Below are 25,242 nucleotides of genomic sequence, written 5' to 3' on the forward strand. Positions count from 1 at the left end.
TAGCGTACAACTAACTCTCCCTACCTGTGGGCCGGTGTATGCCTGTGTCTATATGTGTCTGCGGGTCGGTGTATGCCTGTGTCTATATGTGTCTGCGGGTCGGTGTATGCCTGTGTCTATATGTGTCTGTGGGTCTGTTTATACCTGTGTCTATATGTGTCTGTGGGTCTGTTTATACCTGTGTCTATATGTGTCTGCGGGTCGGTGCACGTATGTGTATATGTGTCTGCGGGTCGGTGTATGCCTGTGTCTATATGTGTCTGCGGGTCGGTGTATGCCTGTGTCTATATGTGTCTGCGGGTCGGTGCACGTATGTGTATAAGTGTCTGTGGGTCGGCGTATGCCTGTGTCTATATGTGTCTGCGGGTCGGTGCACGTATGTGTATATGTGTCTGCGGGTCGGTGTATGCCTGTGTCTATATGTGTCTGCAGGTCGGTGTATGCCTGTGTCTATATGTGTCTGCGGGTCGGTGTATGCCTGTGTCTGCGGGTCGGTTTATGCCTGTGTCTGTATGTGTCTGCGGGTCGGTGCACGTATGTGTATATGTGCTTTGCATGTTCATGTATATTTATTATAAGCAGAATAGGATGTAACATACATGTGACACTTATAATTGTGGGCAGGACATGTAATAACAAAGGATCTCGCATCTTCCCACAACTGCTCAATGAAGACAGATCCGGACGTTCTCCCTTTGTTCACATCATTACTGTTAGCTGAATATTCCAGCTAACAATATATGAGGCCCACAATGAGCAGTGCCTGATGCAGTGTGTGTGTGTGTGTGTGTGTGTGTGTGTGCGTGCGCGTGTGTGTGAGACTGGCGTGTAATAAGCTGCTTTAGTGCCATGATTTGTGCTGGTTTAGTTCTGATTGCCAGCGGCGGCAGTATAGGCAGCTACAGCGGCTCATATTGTGCCTGTGTACGGCAGGAATGGCCCCCCGGAGACCAGATCACTGCTCTCATTCCTCTCGTTTCTAAGATGCTAGACTATCGGAGTCCTGGAAATAGAGCAAGGCTTACACATATAGCAATAGCAGGCCCAGAGGACAAAGCCGAAGCCCGTAACCCTTTGTGTCCCGCTCTTCTGCAGAGGCCACCTAATAACACCTCACAGTATGTAACACTCCTGTAACTATGTCACCGAGACCCTAAATATAGATTTCCCACTACAAAATAATGGGCGGATAAAGGCTATTAATGTATTAAAGTGATATATATATATATACTTCCGTTCTTCATACCGTGCTATAAGCGGCTAGAAAATTATATATATTTTATATTTATATTATATCATTCAGAACTTTTCCCCGGATTTCTAGTTGTGTCCTCTCCGCCGTTAGCCTGATGAGGATGACTGGGAGTCCAGCTGGCTCGTATCACTTAACAGCCCCTTGTACAGGTTGTTATATTAATAAGCATAATTACTAGAACACAGTATATAGTTATGTGCCTGATTGCACCCACACGGGAACGATTGGCCTCTTGCAATTGGGATGGATCGTACAAAAGACTATGGTTCTGCGATACATCCCCCCGACATGATTGGGCGGTCTGAGTTGTACCTTCTTGTGAGAGTCTATAAAATATCCGTGTATAATAGGTTACCGCATACCAGCCAATTACCAGCACGTAGTCCTATATTTGTTCTATTATACTTCATTGTATCATGTAAAGTAACTCGGAAAGCCTCCTATACATTTGCTTTATACTTGTATGTAATGTTTGCAGCGTCTGGCGCTATATACTGTATGTAAAAATATACTCTCGGAAATCTATAAATGCTGCAAATAATATTAATGTTAATAGATACATTGCCATTGCTGTGATTTGTAGTTCCCATGCAGCTGCTTTTCATTCACAAGAATTAATCATTCAATATTTTTTTTATATAATTTAATATAATTTAATCAGTGATCAGTGCGTATATCTTTATATTGTAATTCTATTATTCAATGCAATAACAATAATACACAAATCCGATAGATGTTAGTGCCTCTGTGAGGCCTCTATCCTGGTGATATTTTGGGACCCCTTCCCTACAACCTGCCAGTCTGGGATACAGCAAAACACAGTGGATCGATAGATTCCTGCTGTCGCTTTAAAATAAGAAGTTTGTTATCGCCCAGGACAGAACTGATGACTCCTCCCAGCATAGATAAGAGGATATTGTACCCACCAACCTCTATTGACCATGGCCTTACAGCCTGTATACAAATCCCACCTACAGCGCATCATTCAGTACAGAATGGGGGTGACTGCCCGGTGCACGTTCTGTGTTGTGGCAGCGTTGTTCTGTTCCGGGCACAGTGTACAGAGTGTCCCCCATTAATAGTTTGGGGGGTGAGGGTTCTAGTTCATAAAACAGGGCATTACATTAAATAGAAATATTCATTATTTGCAAAGAATCATTTGCGAGAGACCTCCGTAATGGGACAAAGACATTGCTAGTAGCACAAGGTACAAGACTACGAGACTATGGTAAATGAGGAATCCCCGTGTTATAATATAATGTAATTATCATACGACGTGCGCTATCCCTATAATACACCACTGGACTGTAAATCAGTGAACGTAAAAAAAAAAGTTGGGTAAAGTTTTGTCGGAAATAGTTATTCACTCCCAACACGGCGAGAGCCATATAATCAGCGCAGCATGTGATCCCGTACAGCAAGTGCCATAACTGCACCATCCGTATCTCAGTGTCCCCCCCCCCCCCCCCCCAGCAGCAGATGCAGCCGTGTCCGCAGCAGCACAGCTCTGCTTCCTTCCTTCTTAATTGCTACAATTAAAATCCTCGGGAAAAAATTATTACCACACGACCCATCTGTAGCATGCAAATGAATGCCGTTTAAACTGTGTATTTTCACAAATTAAAACCTCCATGAAAAAAAATAAAAGTAAAGAGGGAAACAAAAACCTGTTATGAACTCTCAGCGGATTCTAAAAGTTTTACCACTGCAACAATGTTGCATTGATCACCGCCCCAACGTATGAGGACCGTCAGACAGTTATACTCCATCACTGTCATTGTACTTCCTTTTATCGACCAAACTTTCACTTGCAGCGCACAAAAATAAGAAGTGACAGCGTATAGAGGCATACACATACACAGCAATTCACGTCAGAGTATTCCTGTAATTGATCAGATTAACCTCTTGACAAAGCCATGACCGGCGCCTGTCATTATCCTCCGCTCTGTATTGGGAAGGAACTGCGATGCGTGCATAATCAATAGTGTTGTCAATTAAACAGAGAACGTCAGGGGACGTGGCGGGAGTAGGACCTGTTCTATTTCATTATTCTCAGCTAATGAGCACCTCGGAAATCTCTGGCCTGTAACCACATGAAATCTACGCTCTGTAGATTATACAGCTCAATACTGTAACAGAACAAGACAGAGTAGATAATGAGACTGTTCACAACTGACATTAAAACAGGTCGCAGCATCTAAAATCACTAAAGCAAAATAAAAAATGTAAAAAAAAAGTTACTATTCGGGATTAGTCAGACTTAACTAGAACAATATGAGAGTACCCCAAATTTCTTGACGGGGGGATCCTCACTCTCACAACCATGAGACTGATGAAAGACAAGTTTACAAAACAAAGCCAACACGTCCCAGAAGTCCCAATAATTCTACATGAGCTTCTCTCGAGACGGACACACAGACAGAAGCATCCATTTCACCATAAAGCATTATACACAAAGCTGTGCCCGGTAACCCGCACACTGCTCCCTGAGCTGTAGTACAATAACACATCCCTTTATTCCCTGACAGCCCAGCCGGGATTTTTATTAGTAATAATGTGTATTTCCTATAAGCATAGCGTAGCTAAAGGCTGTAATCACATATAGCCATTGCCCACGTTACTCAACTTCACACGGCTGCCTAACTTCCAACCCCGTCTCCCAACATTTCTAAGCAACAAGACAAATGCATAAAAACACACACACACACATACAATATGCTACAAACCATAAAATCACATTATAACAATCATTTCAGTGTATAGCAGCTGTCCCCTGTGTGGTCTGTCAGTACTGCCTTTACAGAGGTGCCGAGTCCCACCGAGCAGCGATTAGACAAAAAAAAACAATGAAATACCGCCACCAAAAAAAAAGAAATGTTTTCCCGAGACAGAAATCAGCAGAGAGTTTAAAAAAAAAATGCTTGAATTAAACTATCAGCATCGCCAAAAAGGTCCCTTCCGTGCTGGCTTCATGCGTAAGAAAAAGTGTAATTAAGATATATAACACCGTTGTGTTCATGTGAAGGAAATTGTGCTTGTTTTATTTGCATATATAAATATTATGTGGAAGTGCGCGCGTTTGTATATTAATAGAAAAGTGTTACTAAATGTGAGATTCATAGGTATTAGGAACGCATGTGTTAATGTGTATAAAAGGGTAATGTGCGTGCATATATATTTAAATATATATATTTTTTAATGTGAAAGAAAATATATATAATGTAGATCTGTTTGTATTAGAAAATATATATATATATATTAAAATATGTGTGTGTGTGTATGTATGTATATATATATATATATATATATATATATATATATATATATATATATATATATATATATATATAGTGTGTGTGTAATAGAATCTATTAAATAGCTAAACATATATATTTGTGTGTGTATAATAAATATATATATATATATATATATATATATATACACACATAAGTACAAGTAAATAAGCTGCTATGTATGAATTTGGCGCTGGCGTGGATCCGGGCGGCGAGGAGTAATTGCAATAGCAGAGTGAGGTTGCCCTGCGTTGCCTCCTCCTCCTCCTGTGCCCTGTCTGTATGAAGAGCTCCAACTATGGGACTGTAAAAAAAAAAAAAAAAGAGAGAGGGAGAGGCACACGCTGCAAAGACAGCACACACACACACACAGCGGCTGCAAGCAACAACAGCGACGGCAGCAGCCCGCAGCCTGGAAAGCAGCTCCTGACATTGAGAATGAATGACAGCTTACCTGAGTGCCAATCTTCATCAGACTGACACTGGCGTGACAGCACAGCCTATACTTCCCAGCAAAGGCTGTGACGTCACTGGAGGGGGGTCTCAGCTCACGCCCCCTTCTTCTCCTGCTTTTGGCTTTGCATGGGGAATACTTATTGCTAGATTTTTTGCGCCATCTACTGGACACATTTATAGATCACCGTTCGCCGCCACATTGATTGACTTCTTATGACAGCTGGAGAAATGGCTTGCGATATTTACTCCTGTCTATGGGGAACAGTTGTCGGAAAGAATTGTTCGTTCATTGAGAAAGTATTGAGAAATGTCACCGGCCGAGCGTTGGCCTGTCCGTCTTGCACGCTATTTCTCAGAAAAAGGAAAATGTTTTTGCTGTGTGCACTTCCATGTGGAGGGATGGACTGATTTATGTATGTGTCTTTGTATTGGACATTCTGTGTATGGCAGTGAGCAGTACATTTACTAAAGTGTGAGAGAAGTACAATCTGATTGGTTGCTATAAGCAATATCTCTCAATTCTTAAAACTCACACTTTAGTAAAGTAAGCCCGAAGTGCCCAGTGTCCCCAGTGGACCCTGAAACCTTCTCTAGTTTGTGAAGCACCGGTGGACCCGTAGAAGAGAACATTAGACAAAATGCACAATGTACTATATTATACTGTACGATAAGCCACAGATAAGTGGGAACATCACCCACCATCGCCTAAGGTGTTTGTCACCTTGTCATTGTTTCCTGTACAACAATGTCTATTCTGAGACCTATCCAGCTGCTGTTCTCTGCGAGTCACCACGGTAAGTTCAGTGTGTTCTATTGATATACTGTATATGGATAGAAATGACGCTTCCTATATTCAATGCTTGTTTTAGGATTTTTGGGGAAACCTGTTTGTTGGGCGTCAGACTGATTCAATTCCAGAACTTGTGAAACTTGATTTTGCACAAACAGGAGGGGGGCACTGATACTCATCTTCTGCTAAATCCATCCTTACACTTTGCCTTGAACCTTTATGCTGGGTACACACTGTATGATATCATCGGTGCAGCCAGAATAACCATCTAGCCCTAAACCACTAAACAATATGGTTCAGTGACATCACTGGGACCCGCACCCACCATGCATTTGCTGTTTATATAGTCAGATTTGACTGCATGTTCAGTTGTGGTAACGGCCAGCAGGAGTGCGCATTGTAAACGATCAACTGGATACACAATTAGAGATCTGCAAGAGAATATCATTGATCATATTGTTATATATCTTATAGTGTGTACCCAGCTGTACAGTCTGATACCAGCACACTACTTATATAAGTTCCAGCTGTCTCCATGTCACACTCCAGTAGTTTCTGAAACAATGGAATATATATATTATATATAGAATGGTGGAAAGGGCCGGCACTCAGTTGGAGGGTAGTAATCATAGAGTAGTTGCTGTGGTGCCTTCCTATGACCTGAAGTAAGGTCCAAATAGCATATACAGGGAAACCAGGCGGCACTCAATCAGTCTTGCCAATGGAAGTTAAAAGTCCTTTATTCTGTCCTACGCCATTACGGAGTAACCTCCGGCATCAGGGACACAGTTACACATGCAATACATTTAAAAAGGTTCAAACAGAGAAAGACACTCCCCCCCCTGTGGACAACCCATTGGTTACTCACCCCCGGGCGGCGGGACAGGTGCTCAGCTGTGGGACTGGTATGTTAATTAAAGAGACTCACGGCATGCTCCTGCACTGGAAGTTCCGGGTTGGGGCGGGTTGTTCACCCCTGACGCCTGTGTGACTTTTCCGTGAATCATGTGACAGAATACAGTTCAGCAAATGAATATCAAAGCACCATCATGTCGTAGACCTTAAAAAGAATAGATTACAGTAGAAAGACCTGGGGTGACACATAATAGGGTGAGATATTTACATTTTTTAGGAAAATTGCACATTTATTAGGATGCGAATTTCGGTAATCGCACATTTTGACCTGTTGATTTTTTTTTTCCTCACAATTCAATTCGCATCCAGACGTTTTCCTATTATAAAGTATACAACTTGTATATCTAATAGGATGCGCTTTTTGGTAACGCACAAATAGACCGGGCTCTGGCAGGCGAGTTTGACCGAATCATGCACAGACCAGTGACGTCATTTTTCATACCTTAAATTCGCACGCCATTACAACTGCGATTTTTTTTTTTTTTTTTATATATAGTGATTTCATAAACTGCGCTTCTGTGCGATTTCAGAACCTTACTAAAAATCTCATCCTATTACATGTCACCACCCCTGATTTATTTTTAGTAAATGTAAAGTTTAGTAAGTTTGGTCTGAAGGCGAAAGTGTATAAAGTTATAAAGTAACAATAGTAATTACTAAGAGAGGAAGCAGTGGGTAAATTAATTTACTTTGTCAGGCAATGATTGATTGATTGATTGATTGACGGGAATATCATCCAACATGTCTGTGAAGGATTCTGATGTCTCTCACCAGACATGGTTTTTAGAAGAAACAAGACTTCTAATACTTTCCTGCATCGTTCTCCTTCCCCTAATGTACACCCCTTTACACACCCACAAGGTAACAGTAACGGAATGGCTGGTAATATGCAGTGGTTTCCGTAGAAACCTCCACAAAATAAAATACACAAATGTCATTTAAAGAAGGCGTCCCGATTCTAAGTCTGCTGTGGTTTCATAGTGTTAGGCCAGGGAAGGGGGGGGTTAGGGTTGGGCCAGTGGTTCCTAAACTGTATACTGTGGCACCATGGGTTGCCGCTGGACACTTGCAGGGGTGCCTTGGGTTGGTGGTGTAGGACCAATTAAAATTATTTATGGTAAACGTAATAGACAAAACCAGTGCTTGTGGCTGCCAATCATGACATGTGGGAAACAGGAGTGAGTACTGTTCCTCACCACATAACTCACCTTAAGAATGACCTGCAAACACCATTACTTGCCCCACTGTTGGGACTGCGCTGGTCAATCAGAGGGTTGGGCATGAATAAATGTACATCTAAATACACAGATGCTGTCTTATATATTGTTTTGCTTGGTGACATTGTAGATATTTTCTGTGACGTATCTTTTGAAGGTTATAAGAAACTGTAAATAAATCCGGTTGCTCCCGGAATTGCCCAGCACCAACAATAACCCGCTATTAGTAATATTGTACCTATGCATCGTAGTGACTCGATCATTGTTATTACTGTAATACACTAATACTGTATATTGTTTCATATAAAATGCTGATTGAATAATGACAAATTGACGTACTGGTATTATTTTGTTTGTTTTTGTATGTAAAATGTTATTGATAAAACCAAATAAAAATTCATTGAATTAAAGAAAAAGAAAAAAACACTGTTTACTTCATCTATTATTTTTTTTCTGAATTTCTCAATTAGAAACTTTTGGGCTAGGGGCTCTGTAAAGACAGTTCTTACACTCCAGGGTGCCATGGTTCAAAAGCATTTGGGAACCACTGGCTTTGGCAATAGCACTGGGGGGGACTCGGGCTATCAACTTAGTCAGCATTAATAGCATATTGCGCAAATGCATCCGATCGCAATGTGCGCCCTGCAGCCTCGGAAACGAAGGTAGAAATATACTGTACAGCACAGTCTATATGTCAGAACCCCACTCCCCGACCACCACACCGTCCCTCCCTGCCAGCCAATGCCAACATCCTGCCAAGTCCCAGCAGGCACCACATCGGCCCTTGTATACACACTATTAGGGTTGGGGGAAAGCTAGAAGTAAACTATGGTAGGCTGCATTTAGGGAGCCTACCATGGCCACCACCACATAGGGGACAGTTATAATAGATGCTAGAGGAGTATGGTGGCCATTTTCAGAGGTATATTTTGTATTCTGTCCGCAATTCACGTATCCTAAGACCATACAATATATTACATAGTATTGTATGAAGTTCACTTCTGAAGGCAGAATAACCACCTCAGCATTAGATGTGCATAGTCTTTGCATTGGCTATGGTTCCGCTAGATATAGATATATATATATATATATATATATATATATATATATATATATATATATATATATATATATATATATATATATATATATATATATATATATATATATATATATATATATATATATATATATATATATATATATATATAGAGACAGTTGTGGTTTGGCACTCTGGACGATAATTGATGAAATATATATATGTGTGTGTGTGTGTGTTGGTTACTGCATCTCCAGGAGTCTGTCAGTGAGCGGAGCAGTGCAGTGGATATATATGTGTATGTATGTATGTATGTGTGTGTGTGTGTGTGTGTTACTGTATCTCCAGGAGTCTGTCAGTGAGCGGAGCAGTGCGATGGATATATATATATATATATATATATATATATATGTATGTGTGTGTTGGTTACTGTATCTCCAGGAGTCTGTCAGTGAGCGGAGTAGTGCGACGGATATATATATATATGTGTGTGTGTGTTACTGTATCTCCAGGAGTCTGTCAGTGAGCGGAGTAGTGCGACGGATATATATATATGTATGTATGTGTGTATGTGTGTGTTACTGTATCTCCAGGAGTCTGTCAGTGAGCGGAGTAGTGCGACGGATATATATATATGTATGTATGTGTGTATGTGTGTGTTACTGTATCTCCAGGAGTCTGTCAGTGAGCGGAGCAGTGCAGTGGATATATATGTGTATGTATGTATGTATGTGTGTGTGTGTGTGTGTGTTACTGTATCTCCAGGAGTCTGTCAGTGAGCGGAGCAGTGCGATGGATATATATATATATATATATATATATATATATGTATGTGTGTGTTGGTTACTGTATCTCCAGGAGTCTGTCAGTGAGCGGAGTAGTGCGACGGATATATATATATATGTGTGTGTGTGTTACTGTATCTCCAGGAGTCTGTCAGTGAGCGGAGTAGTGCGACGGATATATATATATGTATGTATGTGTGTATGTGTGTGTTACTGTATCTCCAGGAGTCTGTCAGTGAGCGGAGTAGTGCGACGGATATATATATATGTATGTATGTGTGTATGTGTGTGTTACTGTATCTCCAGGAGTCTGTCAGTGAGCGGAGTAGTGCGACGGATATATATATATGTATGTATGTGTGTATGTGTGTGTTACTGTATCTCCAGGAGTCTGTCAGTGAGCGGAGTAGTGCGACGGATATATATATATGTATGTATGTGTGTATGTGTGTGTTACTGTATCTCCAGGAGTCTGTCAGTGAGCGGAGCAGTGTTGCGGATATATAGTTGTGTAGAAGTTTGCAGTCCCTTCAGGAGCCAGGGATGAGGTCTACCCATGGGGACCTATTAAAATGCCCTGCTAAACCTCAATCTCCATGGTTACCGCACTCCTGGGACTGGGCCAGGCCTGCTAAATGGCTGATGGCCTGTTCTGATTCCACATTCATAACAGAAAATTGAGTTATATTTCCACCTAACAGCGCCAGGCAGCTTTACGTCCTATATAGGGATGATTTAATCTCCTTACCCCCCTCCACTGAGATCATCACTTCTGTCCAGAGCGTTACACCAGGTTACATTGTGGGTCATATTATAATAAATCCAAATAGGATTCATTATTCATATTATGTACGTTGTTACTATGGGACTGAACAGCCAACAACTGGGCACAACCACCCCGCACGCATGTGAAATGATTAGATATGGATTGGGGAGTCCACTCTAAAATATAAACTGCAATGTCAAAATAAAGCTGCCAAACATCAGTGGGCTACATGCACAAGCAGCCGGTATTTACCCTGCACAGAAAATATTACCCGACCAACTCTTAACTCTCTCACACATTTTACACCTGCACCCATGCAGCCCCCTTCCCCCTCCCGGGCATAACCAGCCGTGGGCTCATTAAGCCGGTCCTGGTTCCCAAAGTACGGGAGGGGGAATCATTGGGATCCCCCGTATTTAAAAAAAAAGGTACTCTTTACCTAGAAGGGCGCCCATCGCGGGCATTGAATGCACTAAAAAATCGGGTGCGATGCAACCGACGCAATGCCAGCGATTTCCCATAGGGAACAATGTTAAATGTCCCAATTGACCCGATTTTCCTGTTCAATGTCTCAATTGACCCGATTTTTCCATAGGAAACAATGTTAAATGGGCCACAGAGGCCAAATAGGCACCCTGAAGTGTGAAATGGCCCCCACAATTGTTAACGCCACCCCACGATCAACGTGAACCCGAAGCGTGGCGAGCGCAGCGGTACGCGTCCTACGACCTTTTCATACCCCCACTATCCACGTCGGCGTGGAGCTGAGAATAGAAAGTGTGGCGAGCGCAGAGAGCCACCGAGCCTGAAGCGTGGCGAGCGGACGCGGATACCTTCACAGGTATCCACGTCCCCTCGCGGGCTTCACCGCTGTCCGCGTCCCCTCGCGGGGCTCGCTGCGCTCACCACGCTTCGGGCTCGCCACACTTTCTATTCTCCACGCCGACGTGGATAGTGGGGGTATGAAAAGGTCGTAGGACGCATACCGCCGCCCCTCGCGGGCTCGCTTCGGGTTCACGTTGATCGTGGGGTGGCGTTAACAATTGTGGGGGCCATTTCAAACTTTAGGGTGCCTATTTGGCCTCTGTGGGCCATTTAACATTGTTTCCTATGGAAAAATCGGGTCAATAGAGACATTGAACAGGAAAATCGGGTCAATTGGGACATTTAACATTGTTCCCTATGGGAAATCACGGGCATCGCGTCGGTCGCATCGCACCCGATTTTTTAGTGCATTCAATGCCCGCGATGGCCCCAATTTTTTACTAACGATGCCCACGATCAAAATCGTGGGTGCCCTTCTAGGTAAAGAGTACCAAAAAAAGAAACAGCACCGGGCTTTTGGACCGGTCCTGGTCCCAAAAATACGGGGGAGAAAAATATTCTGGGTTCCCCTGTATTTTGGACCCAGCACTGGCTTCCAACAGCCTGCGGTGTCAGGCCTCAGCTGGGGGAGATTTTGTTTAATGCAAGGTCAACTGGCTTACCCTCTATATATCCACTAATACAGGATTATGTGCCTCCATTGGCCCAGTGCAGTGCCCATCACACGCCAGTATATCCCCCTATACTTGTGCCAAAGTCTGTACTGACTGCTAGCTGGTTGGGTATGGGTGGTAGAGGTGCCGGGTGATGGGGGTGCCCTGTGCAAATTCATAGACCACACCAGCTCTCTATACTTGTAGTCGGATGACCTGGGTTATTTTTCAAGGAGTCTTTTTCACCAGGCTGCTCCCCGGATTTCCCTGGCAATAACCTGGGATACTGCGGCAGTGGAAAAAGGGTTCATGGTGTACTGGCACTCACACTATACAATGCCTGCAGGCAATCTGTAACTATTCCTTATCCGTGTCTGTGTGGGGAGTTCCTTATTAACAAATGCGTCCTGCAAAGGACTATATTCATGAGTGTAACTTGCAATATCTGGAACGTGTTCCCCCGTCTGCGGCTGCAGCCACTCTCTACGCTCTCCTATAATTCAGTTTATGGATATAGATTATAGGGCCATTCCCATAACCTCAGACACATATATTTACTGACAAGTGACATTTTACAAGACATATCATTTTGTTTAACGGCCTAATTCAGATTTGTTCGAGCTGACGCATTTAAAGGGAAATCGTGAAAATCCCTTCTGTTGATCTGGGCATGGTCTCTGGGAGCAATATCCTAAAAGCTGGCTAAGAAATGACATATTAATAAAATAAGTGTTCTAGCATAAAGCGCAGCTGTTGTTTGAAAATATGGCATTCCCCGGGTCTTGTTCTTTTGTGGAAGCTAATAAGGATTTTATGACAGAAAATTGCATCTGAAAGACCGTAGCATATAAAAGGGATTTTCCATCAGCAAGTCTGTCCGAGAGCTGGAGAACCGTGTAGAGCAGTGAGCAGAGTCCTTGCTATTCCCCATTCTATATATCCGGACTTTATGGGGGATGGGGGGGGGGGGGGCGTATATTCTGTTCCACCCACCATTAAGCTTTGCAATTTGAATGTAATTTACGCATCCACCCTAATTGGAAATGTCAATATTATCGTTGCCAACATCCTGTCAATTTTGCCTGTAAATTTGACTTTTTTTTTTTTCTAAATATTTTTATTAAGGATTGAGCATTATAATTTCACAATCAACAAAATGCAGTTGTAGGAGTTACAATAATACAGTATGGAATCAAAGTACATTGAATTATAATATTTCTTATCCAACTTTGCCGAACAGACAAATAACAAAGATGTGGGCGAACACGGCCGGAGGGCCACCAAACATCTATCGGGGCATCCCCTCAGAGAGTCCTAGTCTCGTACCATTGTGTGGACCTAAAACATTTATAGATCTGTATTTTAAGATCATTTGATAAGGAGTCAATATAGCCCTCCCATATTTGGAAAAGTTTCTCTGTGCGTTCCTCCTTTTGTAGGGATGTCTCCACCCACTTCATATGAAAAACATGCAAAAGTTTTGCCCTAAACAGTTGTACGGTTGGAGGGTCCGCATGAATCCACTGATGCAAGATGCATTTGCGGGCCACTGCCGAGATTATATCCATTACTTTTTTACTGTCCGTGTAAATTTGACATTTTAACCATGTTCATAACTTAAATGCCGGCCTACAGCTGTCCAAATTGTGAAGGTCGTTCTGGGTGATCGGCCTTACCGAAATAACATACCATATCTAGAGAGCTGATTGGATGTCCGCTCATCCATGTCCGACTACTGGTTGGCAGTGCCGGAACGTATGAGTGGTTGGCCCAGGTGCAAAACTACATTTTTGGGCCCTCCTCTTCCACTCCAACCCAAGTTCACAATATGCCACACAGCAGTGGGTGGCAGAAACGGGCCCCTTAGTCTTCAGGGGCCCCGGTGCAATGCACCTGCTGCACCAATGGTAGTTCCGCCTCTGCTGGTTGGGATGGTAATATCTTCCCAATGGATGTGGAGGAGGGCGGGGGGCAGATAGATTAGTGTGGCTGAAATGTAAATTCCATGTACTTTTCTGAAATCTCAGGTTTGCAATCAAATTCATTATTTTAACGAGAGTCTTATCATAGGTGCCGATTCTGTGGGTGCTCAAGTGCCTGAGCACCCACGGAAATTGATGAGCACCCACGTGCCTGAGTCTCGCTGCTGGCCCGCCAACTTGCTAGTTTGCGGCCACCTGGCAAACTTTATGTACCTGCACTATGTGGGCATTTTTGTACCTGCACTGTGGGGGCATTTATGTATTTGGAACTCTGTTGCCGTAATTTTAATATTGGAGACAACTCTGCACCGTAATATAAATTGGTATTATTTTGTGGCCACACCCCTTCCCCATGAAGCCACTCCTCTATATTTTTGGCTTGAGCACCCACCAGCAAAAACATAAATCGGTACCTATGAGTCTTATGGAGGACATTCAATTAGCTGCAGTAATTTACTGCAGGTTAATTGATCATCCAAAGCTATCCAGGTAGCCCCAAAGTCCTCCCAGCCACAGCTGTTATCAGGGGTTTTTCCAGGATCTCAGTAGGCACTATCAAAATTTGGTAAAAAATAGCCCGTTGCTGTGATCATGGCAGCAAAATCCATATTTCCGTAAACAAATCAAGACTTTATGGGGTGAATTGAAATGTAAGCACGTCAGCAGATGGTGCCCAACGCACCGAGCACCTGCATGTGAGTTTGCACCCACCGGGGGTGGCAAGCTGAAATTGTGAAAAATGATCCATTTGAGTGCTTAAACCCAACAATAATGAGTGCAATCAAAACCGAATTTGCCCCTGCGATCTCCCATCATTTTAGATCAGTGGTTCTCAACCTTGGTCCTCAGGACCCCCCAACAGTTCATATTTTCCAGGTCTCCACACAGAATCACAAGTGAAGTAATTAACCCCACCTGTGGATCTTTTAAAATGTGTCAGTGAATAATGAGTGCACCTGTGCACCTGCCGTGTGATCTGGAAAATGCGAACTGTTGGGGGGTCCTTAGGACCAAGGTTGAGAACCACTGCTTTAGTTGGATGGTACATGCACAATAAATCATATTGGTACTGTATGTGCTTGTATCTCAAGTTAGACTGCGTGAGCTTTGCTGGAGGATGACCCGGGAAAGACATGCCCCTGAAGAGCTAACAATCTAGGTCAGTGGTTCCCAACCTGGGGTACTAGTACCCCTGGGGGTACTCTGCAGACCAGTTGGGGGTACTTGAAAATAATATTGGTAATGGCGGACGATGAAAAGGTCTTCTGATGGCTGAAGAAGACCCGTTGCCATGGAGACAAACCATGTTGTGTCATATGCCTGACCAGCAATCCACCGGGAGCTTCCCGCGCTGCCCTCAGACATCAGCCGTCATCTGCCCAGCACTGACAAAGGTGGCGGAAGCAGCGGCATTAATCCTACCGGTGTTAGTGGGAATCCTGGAGATAATACACAACCAGTGTCTAGACACAGAAGGGCATGGTTCCTTGCTGTATACTACTCCTCTGCTCCTCCTTAATATAAGGACATGCATAAGGATCCGCATACCGCTAAGTACTGTCCATATTTCAAATTGAGAGGAGGGGGTACTTATCAATGAAAAGCCTAATCAAGGGGTACGGGAGAGAAAAAAGTTTGGGAACCACTGATCTAGGTAAATAAAGACTGTTGAGTTCTGCAGAAACTAATCTGGGCTAAAGTTTACATAGAAATCAGACCTGAACGCAGCACAAATTTGTTCTTAATATGGGCAAAACCATGTGCACTGCAGGTGGGGCAGATGTAACATATGCCGAGAGAGTTAAATTTGGGTGGGGTCTGTTGAAACTTAAATCCTAAATTGCAGTGTAAAAATAATGCAGTCAGGTTTTTTTCCCTGCACAGAAACAAAATAACTCACCCAAATCTAACTCCCTCTGCACATGTTACATCTGCCCCACCTGCAGTGGTTTTGCCCATTTTGAGAACAAATTTGTACTGCGATCAGATCTGAATAAGGGCCATTGATTTAAATTGAAGGCACATTGTCGGCAAATGCTGGATTGCACATATGGATTTTTTTAGTTGTGGTTGGGTTGTTTCTGTGCAGGGTAAATACTGGCTTCTTTATTTTTATAGTACATTTTAGATTCCAGGTTTTTTTGCATTGCTAACGAAGCTGAATCGTTCCCAGTGTTTGAAAAGATCTTGTTTTGTGTCTCCTCTATCCAGAGCGCACACGGTCATTGCTGATATTCTCCGCGTTCTGTATTAATTACCAGCAATGGGTTCTGACGCTTCCCCCAAAGTATTATAAACAACACGAAAGGCTATTAGAAAATCGGCTGCAAAACTAACTAAACGTGTTCTAATTTTTTGGCATCTTAATTAAATTATTGGAGCTTTGATTACAGATTAAATAAGGTGAAATAATAAGTATTGTTACAAAGTTATCGACACTAAAAATGTACAACAATGTACCAGAGCTTCCTATATTTGTGCACGGTTAAAGAATAATATGGAAGATATATACTGTATGGCATATTGTATTATTTGCTTTTGTAATTAATTGCATCACTGATTATGGAAATGAAGCCCTAGGGAATGTGCTTCTTTAATAATACATTATGTCTCTAAATGAGGAATGCACCACCCCCTGCTGTTCCGCCTGTCACAAGGATGACTGACGTCCCCCGGCCAGCCAGTCAGATCATCCCTTTCAGTGGGAAGAGGAATTGCCGGAGACATTACAGATATATCTCACTGTCAGATGTAGTTGTTTTCATTTGCTTATATGTAATGTTATCTATACACAATGCTGTGTGCGACGGAAAGTTCCGTAGACTGTTTCCGGAGCGGTTCCGCAAGGTTTTAGTGTTTTCTGCAAATAGTGTATAATACACATAGTATACTTATATTTAATCTGCAAATACTTTATGTATAAACAAAGTGAACTGATTCTGTTTTGGGGTTGTGTTACCCTGATTTTTTATTATTAGCAGTTGGAACTTATTATTTTCAGTGTTTTTGGGCTAAGAGGTTTGTATGTACCACCTGCTGCACCTTCATGTATTGAAACCAAGGACTGATATGTTGGGTGCTAACAGGTAGATCAGGGGCGGATCCTCTTTCGTCAATCACAGTTACCATTGACCAATCAGAAGCGATCACCAGGACTGCGGAACTAGGAAGTTTCACCTTTGATGTGACAAGATCTTGAACTCGCGGCATTCAGATCTGCTCCGAGATATGGCTAGCGGGTAGATGTTGGGCAGTACCATGGTAGTATGGATTATAGGGATGCCAGTATGTAGGTCAATGCCAAAAAGTTGGCTTGCACAAGGTCTACACAACAAGATCAGTATGAGTTTATTAGTGTCCGTGTCGACACCGGAGTACGTGGACCACCAATTATTGTATCGCTGTACCTCTTATGGCTCGCTTCACTCGCCATGCTTTGGGTCGGGTGTCTCGTTGTGCCCGGCACACTTTACCGTTGCCATTCATGTGGATGGTAAAACATGACAAGTAAAAATGTGGAAAACCTCATGTCAAACTATTCACGCGTCAGCCATTGCCACGTTGTCCTTTTGTCTATGTTGACCATATGGTGTTGACCAATCACCCAGATCCTGTACCATGATAGAAGCTGAGAGAAGAGTCGGGATGAGTTGGGGACAGACCCTGAGGGTGGTACCAGATCAGGAGACGGGAATAAGATCAATCACAGGCCACGTTGTGGAACACAATAACTAAGCAGAAGGAGCCAAGAACACTAGAGGCAGTGACCTAACACACTGTCAGCACTCACTGCGTATCAATAGCAAATCTCATAACCGGTCCCCTGGTGATGTTAGGGCTATCCGGTTCAGGCCGAACAGCAAAACACCGGTAGGCAAAAAAGCCGTTCCTGGCTTTTAATGTAGAACACATACTTTCCCACGGCCTGCCCGCCAGGTACCAGCCGGATGTATACTCTGAAAAGGACGGTTACCAGGTAATTCAGTTATGGGCAAAGGGTCAATTTACGGTAGCCCAATTCTCCCCCTTTTGCCTATAAGTGTCCACATCGGCCTTTTCATGTGCCAGCCTTTTCTATGTCCACCTAGACATTGTCCGCTAAGCGGATACCAGGTGGACAGCAGCCTACATAGGACATGACCTGGATGTGAGGTGTAAAACATGGGGGGGCTAGTGGAGGATAAATCCTGAACACCAGTCTTGTGGGCCAGAAGAGATGGTGATGTTACTGGTCATAGAGATTGAGGTGGGATGATGGTGAGGACACTCGGGAGAGTGGGAAGATGATCACATGAATTGGGACATCCCGGATGAAACGGAGAGACAGCCGAAGAGGCGAGAGAACGTTAGAAGTCGGGTGAGGAGAGGTATATCTGATAAAAATCGTGTTACTCAGCATTGCCATACACAGCCTGAAGCTCAGCCCCACATGTGAGCAGACTAGGATGATAGACTACACAGGACTCTGATTGATAAACCCCCAATCTGGACACCAGTGACTATTATCAGTTCTTCATTCAATATTCACTTAGTTCATGGAAAAAAATACATTCTACAATACAAGTAAATCAATCATTTCACTATAAGTAAGTAGGATTAAAGCAGCAATTATGCTGAGCTGGATAATGGTCCATTAACCACCCACTGATACACCTCAGGTCATTGAGCCCCTACCCCGCGGTGTCGCTGGCAAATAAATGATGTTTGCACTAGAGACAATTTACTTGGAAAAAAAAATTTGAATTGCGAGGATGTATCGCCGTTAACGTCTTGTTGCCCGCAGCTGCCCTCCACCCACATCACCGCAGTGTGCATTCTGCTTTACTCAGTGTTATCACTGGAGATCTAATCCACCAGACAGGGAGGTTCTGTGCGCCCGCATTGTCGCTGCCCTGAAACGCCAATTGCACAGAGAGATTGCTATAACCCATGACCGGCACCACGAGATTGCTACAACCCATGACACGGCACCAGACGCACTTTAAGGCGGATGTAATTCACACTCAAGTGCTTGCTGCCCCATAGGGGTGCAAGCAATTTATAGCAAAATCAGGCTCTGTGAAGGGATCGAGATCGGCCTAACTCGGATGCCGTTGCCATCATTTATACGCATTGGAACAGCATCCGGTGTCTAGAAAAGCCTCCACGCTCCTTCAGCTGCCGCAGCCAGATATCCGTTATATTTCCCCACCGCAGCCTCTCCGTCTATCCCGCCGCAGCCTCTCTGCTCTAACCCCCCCCCCCCCCAGTGTGTGCCGCGTCGGATGCACTCGCCGGCACTTGTTTCATCTGGCTGCCCGATACTCCTGCTGAGTCCTGTCTGACCTGCTGTACCATGGGTTAATTTTTGTTGGAAGCCAATTGACCTACAAGGATATTTTTGGAATGTGGGAGGAAACCGGAGTACCCGGAGTAAACCCACGCAAGCACAGGGAGAATATACAAACTCTGCACAGTTAGGGCCATGGTGGGTATCGAACATCGCTGTGAGGCAGTAATGCTAACCATTACACCATCCGTGCTGCCCCGTATATATATAACACATGGTGGGAATAGAACCCATGACCCCGTATATATAACACATGGTGGGAATAGAACCCATGACCTCAGCGCTGTGAGGCAGTAATGCTAACCATTACACCATCCGTGCTGCCCTGTATATATAACACATGGTCAACCCATGACCTCAGCGGTGTGAGGCAGTAATGCTAACCATTACACCATCCGTACTGCCCCGTATATATAACACATGGTGGGGATAGAACCCATGACCTCAGCGCTGTGAGGCAGTAATGTAACCATTACACCATCCGTACTGCCCTGTATATATAACACATGGTCAACCCATGACCTCAGCGGTGTGAGGCAGTAATGCTAACCATTACACCATCCGTACTGCCCCGTATATATATAACACATGGTGGGGATAGAACCCATGACCTCAGCGCTGTGAGGCAGTAATGCCAACCATTACACCATCCGTACTGCCCCGTATATATAACACATGGTGGGGATAGAACCCATGACCTCAGCGCTGTGAGGCAGTAATACCAACCATTACACCGTCCGTACTGCCCCGTATATATAACACATGGTGGGGATAGAACCCATGACCTCAGCGGTGTGAGGCAGTAATGCTAACCATTACACCATCCTTACTGCCCTGTATATATAACACATGGTCAACCCATGACCTCAGCGGTGTGAGGCAGTAATGCTAACCATTACACCATCCGTACTGCCCCGTATATATAACACATGGTGGGGATAGAACCCATGACCTCAGCGCTGTGAGGCAGTAATGTAACCATTACACCATCCGTACTGCCCTGTATATATAACACATGGTCAACCCATGACCTCAGCGGTGTGAGGCAGTAATGCTAACCATTACACCATCCGTACTGCCCCGTATATATATAACACATGGTGGGGATAGAACCCATGACCTCAGCGCTGTGAGGCAGTAATGCCAACCATTACACCATCCGTACTGCCCTGCATATATAACACATGGTGGGGATAGAAACCATGACCTCAGCGCTGTGAGGCAGTAATACCAACCATTACACCATCCGTACTGCCCCGTATATATAACACATGGTGGGGATAGAACCCATGACCTCAGTGCTGTGAGGCAGTAATGCTAACCATTACACCATCCTTACTGCCCCGTATATATAACACATGGTGGGAATGGAACCCATGACCTCAGCGCTGTGAGGCAGTAATGCTGACCATTACACCATCCGTACTGCCCCGTATATATAACACATGGTGGGAATGGAACCCATGACCTCAGCGTTGTGAGGCAGTGATGCTAACCATTACACCGTCCGTACTGCCCGGTATATATAACACATGGTGGGGATAGAACCCATGACCTCAGTGCTGTGAGGCAGTAATGCTAACCATTACACCATCCGTGCTTTTTTGATGTATTTAATTCACATCGTCATCATCATCCTGAATACATCGAAAACGTTTGATCACTAGCAGTATTTTGTCTTTATTGCCTCCGGGTGCCGCCGCACTGTACTTACATTTGGGTGACGCCTCCTTGGATGGGCACCGGAGCAAAGCTTCCTTACTTTAATGGTGTGCTATTCCCTACACATTCTTCTACATACACACACATATATATATATATATATATATATATATATATATATATATATATATTATCATTTCAAAACTGGTTTTACAGAGACTATGCCCACTTTTCTGAGCAGTCCACAGCGGGGGGGGGGGGGGGGGGGGTATAATACTGTATATACCAATATAACCATGGTATAATACTGTTGTCCCTGGACAGTGTACGGTGACACAGTTGCTTGCAGAGAACCGCTGTGACTTGTTATGTCACAGTAACAACTAATAATGTCCTGACTATATAAAAACTTGAATGAAAAGCACAGACGGAAGCCAGATAGATGTCATTGGCAAGCTATGTATGCACACATTATAGTGTTGTGTGACTGTAACAGGCTGGGGTGTCCTACAGGGAGGGTATAATGGCAGGTAATACATATTACAGGTTATGTCCGTGCAGAGTAGTCTGTGTCACAGTCTGTGACACAGTGGGATCAGTGAGCTTGAGCGCCATCTAGTGGAACAGTGCAGCATTCTTACAAACGGGAGAAAAGAAGAGTATCCGGATGGTAGGTCGACACAAGCAATAGGTCGACATGAAAATAGTCGCTGCATGAACAGATGAGTTTTTTTAATATATTTTTTCTTTGTTATTTGCGCATTTTCCTACTTTACGATCCCCTTGGAAGGTGTGCCGAGCGGAGCACTGCACTAATAGGGGCTACTTATGCTCAGGTGTCAACATTGACACAAACACTTGTGTCAATATTTTTCATGTCAGCTGCTGCATTCTCATGACATCACTCAGGGTGCAGTAGAAATAAATCGGTGAGGCTGCGACTACTGAATGTATGCGAAGGTGCTAATCTATATTCATCATGATAATCTGTGTCGTACAATACATTCATCATTAAAGTATTGATATCCTGGTATTCTACACACGGTTCGGGCACATCGAGCGAATGGTGTATTTCTGCAATGATGATGTCGGGTAAATGGGCCATGGGAACGTAGTTTACCCATCCTAAATCTGTATTCTCCCTAATTTACCCATCCTAAATCTGTATTCTCCCTTATTTACCCAGCCTACCTCTGTAACCTCCCTTATTTACCCAGCCTACCTCTGTAACCTCCCTTATTTACCCAGCCTACCTCTGTAACCTCCCTTATTTACCCAGCCTACCTCTCTAACCTCCCTTATGTACCCTGCCTACCTCTGTAACCTCCCTTATGTACCCAGACTACCTCTGTAGCCTCCCTTATGTACCCAGCCTACCTCTGTAACCTCCCTTATTTACCCAGCCTACCTCTGTAACCTCCCTAATTTACCCAGCCTACCTCTGTAGTCTCCCTTATTTACCCAGCCTACCTCTGTATTCTCCCTAATTTACCCATCCTAAATCTGTATTCTCCCTAATTCACCCAGCTGAGCCTACCTCTGTAGTCTCCCTAATTTATCCAGCCTACCTCTGTAGTCTCCCTAATTTACCCAGCCTACCTCTGTATCCTCCCTAATTTACCCAGCCTACCTCTGTAACCTCCCTTATTTACCCAGCCTACCTCTGAAGCCTCCCTTATGTACCCAGCCTACCTCTGTAACCTCCCTTATTTACCCAGCCTACCTCTGTAGCCTCCCTTATGTACCCAGCCTACCCCTGTAACCTCCCTTATGTACCCAGCCTACCCCTGTAACCTCCCTTATGTACCCAGCCTACCCCTGTAGCCTCCCTTATGTACCCAGCCTACCCCTGTAGCCTCCCTTATGTACCCAGCCTACCTCTGTAGCCTCCCTTATGTACCCAGCCTACCTCTGTAGCCTCCCTTATGTACCCAGCCTACCCCTGTAACCTCCCTTATGTACCCAGCCTACCCCTGTAACCTCCCTTATGTACCCAGCCTACCTCTGTAGCCTCCCTTATGTACCCAGCCTACCTCTGTAGCCTCCCTTATGTACCCAGCCTACCCCTGTAACCTCCCTTATGTACCCAGCCTACCTCTGTAGCCTCCCTTATGTACCCAGCCTACCTCTGTATTCTCCCTTATGTACCCAGCCTACCTCTGTAACCTACCTTATTTACCCAGCCTACCTCTGTAACCTCCCTTATTTACCCAGCCTACCTCTGTAGCCTCCCTTATTTACCCAGCCTACCTCTGTAGCCTCCCTTATGTACCCAGCCTACCTCTGTAACCTCCCTTATTTACCCAGCCTACCTCTGTAGCCTCCCTTATGTACCCAGCCTACCCCTGTAACCTCCCTTATGTACCCAGCCTACCCCTGTAACCTCCCTTATGTACCCAGCCTACCCCTGTAGCCTCCCTTATGTACCCAGCCTACCTCTGTAGCCTCCCTTATGTACCCAGCCTACCTCTGTAGCCTCCCTTATGTACCCAGCCTACCCCTGTAACCTCCCTTATGTACCCAGCCTACCCCTGTAACCTCCCTTATGTACCCAGCCTACCTCTGTAGCCTCCCTTATGTACCCAGCCTACCTCTGTAACCTCCCTTATGTACCCAGCCTACCCCTGTAACCTCCCTTATGTACCCAGCCTACCTCTGTAGCCTCCCTTATGTACCCAGCCTACCTCTGTAGCCTCCCTTATGTACCCAGCCTACCTCTGTAGCCTCCCTTATGTACCCAGCCTACCTCGGTAGCCTCCCTTATGTACCCAGCCTACCTCTGTAGCCTCCCTTATGTACCCAGGGGGACGGGATATTGCCAGACTCATCAGGGAGTACCCTGCAGGTGTGGGCATCTATCTCTGTGTGCTGAGCATTCTGGGCGATCTAGCAACTCTCAGCAAATCTGCCCCTAATGTACCAGATAATAATCTCCTTTCTGATTAGTACTCTATCTCTCTCCAAGCTTTACCACCGTCATTATACCAATGTCAGATTGCCTATACATATAAAGCAGAACACTGGCACATTTTTAATCAGCCTTGAATCAGTATCCCCTGGGTCAGTATCACTGCTGCTCTACAAGGGGTTAACCCCCTTCCCCCATTCACCCCACCCACAGTGGAGCAATCAGCAGATACCTGATTCAAGGCTGCAAATTTGCCCGTCTGACAGCCCTGTGCCTCTAGTGCACCCAGGACATGAGCTATAAATCAGAGGGGAGGATGGCCATGTTCCGGAGTCTCATGTCAGCATGAAAATGATCATTTAAGGAGTGACTGCGAGAAGCCTTTCTTTCCCTTCTCTGTCACCAATTCTGCGGAGATTTGGAGGAGTGACAATTTACAGCCATTTCTTGTCATTTATACAGTGAGTTACAACGGCTGCGGCGAGTGTGACTTGTAAATCACCGGCCTAACGCTGCCATTAATATTCCACCGGAGAGACACACGATGTGGACGCATAAACTCCTATTACAGAAGTCTCCGCGTGGCCCCCTCTGCTTGCACACAGGAGAGGAAATGTTATTCTCCTCTAGGTTAGAACGTGTTATATTCCATATAATGGCACAATCTCATCTGGTAATAAAGTCATTCATGGACATAGAAGCAGAGGAATCTAGAGCAGTCAGCCTTAAGGTGCCCACACACTAGAAAGATCTGCGATCATAAGATGTGCGCATAAATTAGCCTTCAAATCTTTTGTCCGATCTGGACAAAAGATTTCAGGCAAGTGCACATCTTTACCAAAGATTTTTCTTAAGATCCCATGTGCGTTCCTATGGATCTTTTGTTAAATCTTCTGATCTTTTGTGCAGCACGTAAGATCAGAAGATTTAGCAAAAGATCCACGGAAGCAAGCTTCGACCGATTTTCGACCGATTATCGGTAAATATCTGCCGATATATCGCCGATTTATCGAAAATCGGCCAATCGGCCCAAAAATCGTTCTAGTGTGTGGGCACCTTTAAGGTCGAAAATCGGCCGATGCTCGCTCCCGTGGATCTTTTGCTAAATCTTCTGATCTTACGTGCTGCACAAAAGATCTTCTGATCTTCGGACATATATGATACCTGGCGATTTCTTCCACCACCCCTTCACTGGGAAGAAATTCAAAATAAAGCATCATGTCAGCTGTCATTCTAAATACGTGATCTATCTCCTTAGTTGTCCCTGCGGTCGACACTATGTGGCAGAAAACAATGTGTAGTAGTCCAAATCCCACAAGGGAAAAAACGGCACTCAGGAGTATACTGGATAAATTGTATTGAAAGAA

At 44.3% G+C, this 25,242-nt stretch overlaps 2 protein-coding genes across 2 annotated transcripts in view; one reads left to right on the forward strand and one right to left on the reverse strand.

Annotated features, from left to right (window-relative positions):
* The window catches only part of PKNOX2 (PBX/knotted 1 homeobox 2), a 314,173-nt gene extending 309,039 nt beyond the window's left edge, over positions 1–5,134 (reverse strand). The window contains exon 1 of the mRNA XM_083161584.1: positions 5,003–5,134. The gene's annotated coding sequence lies outside the window, so the exon portion shown is untranslated. The remainder of the gene's footprint in view (positions 1–5,002) is intronic.
* TMEM218 (transmembrane protein 218) overlaps positions 1–25,242 on the forward strand; it is a 97,800-nt gene that overhangs the window by 10,384 nt on the left and 62,174 nt on the right. The window lies entirely within an intron of this gene.

Source organism: Crinia signifera, chromosome 19 (genome assembly GCF_055691185.1).
Source record: "Crinia signifera chromosome 19, ASM5569118v1, whole genome shotgun sequence".
NCBI classification, from domain to species: Eukaryota; Metazoa; Chordata; class Amphibia; order Anura; family Myobatrachidae; genus Crinia; species Crinia signifera.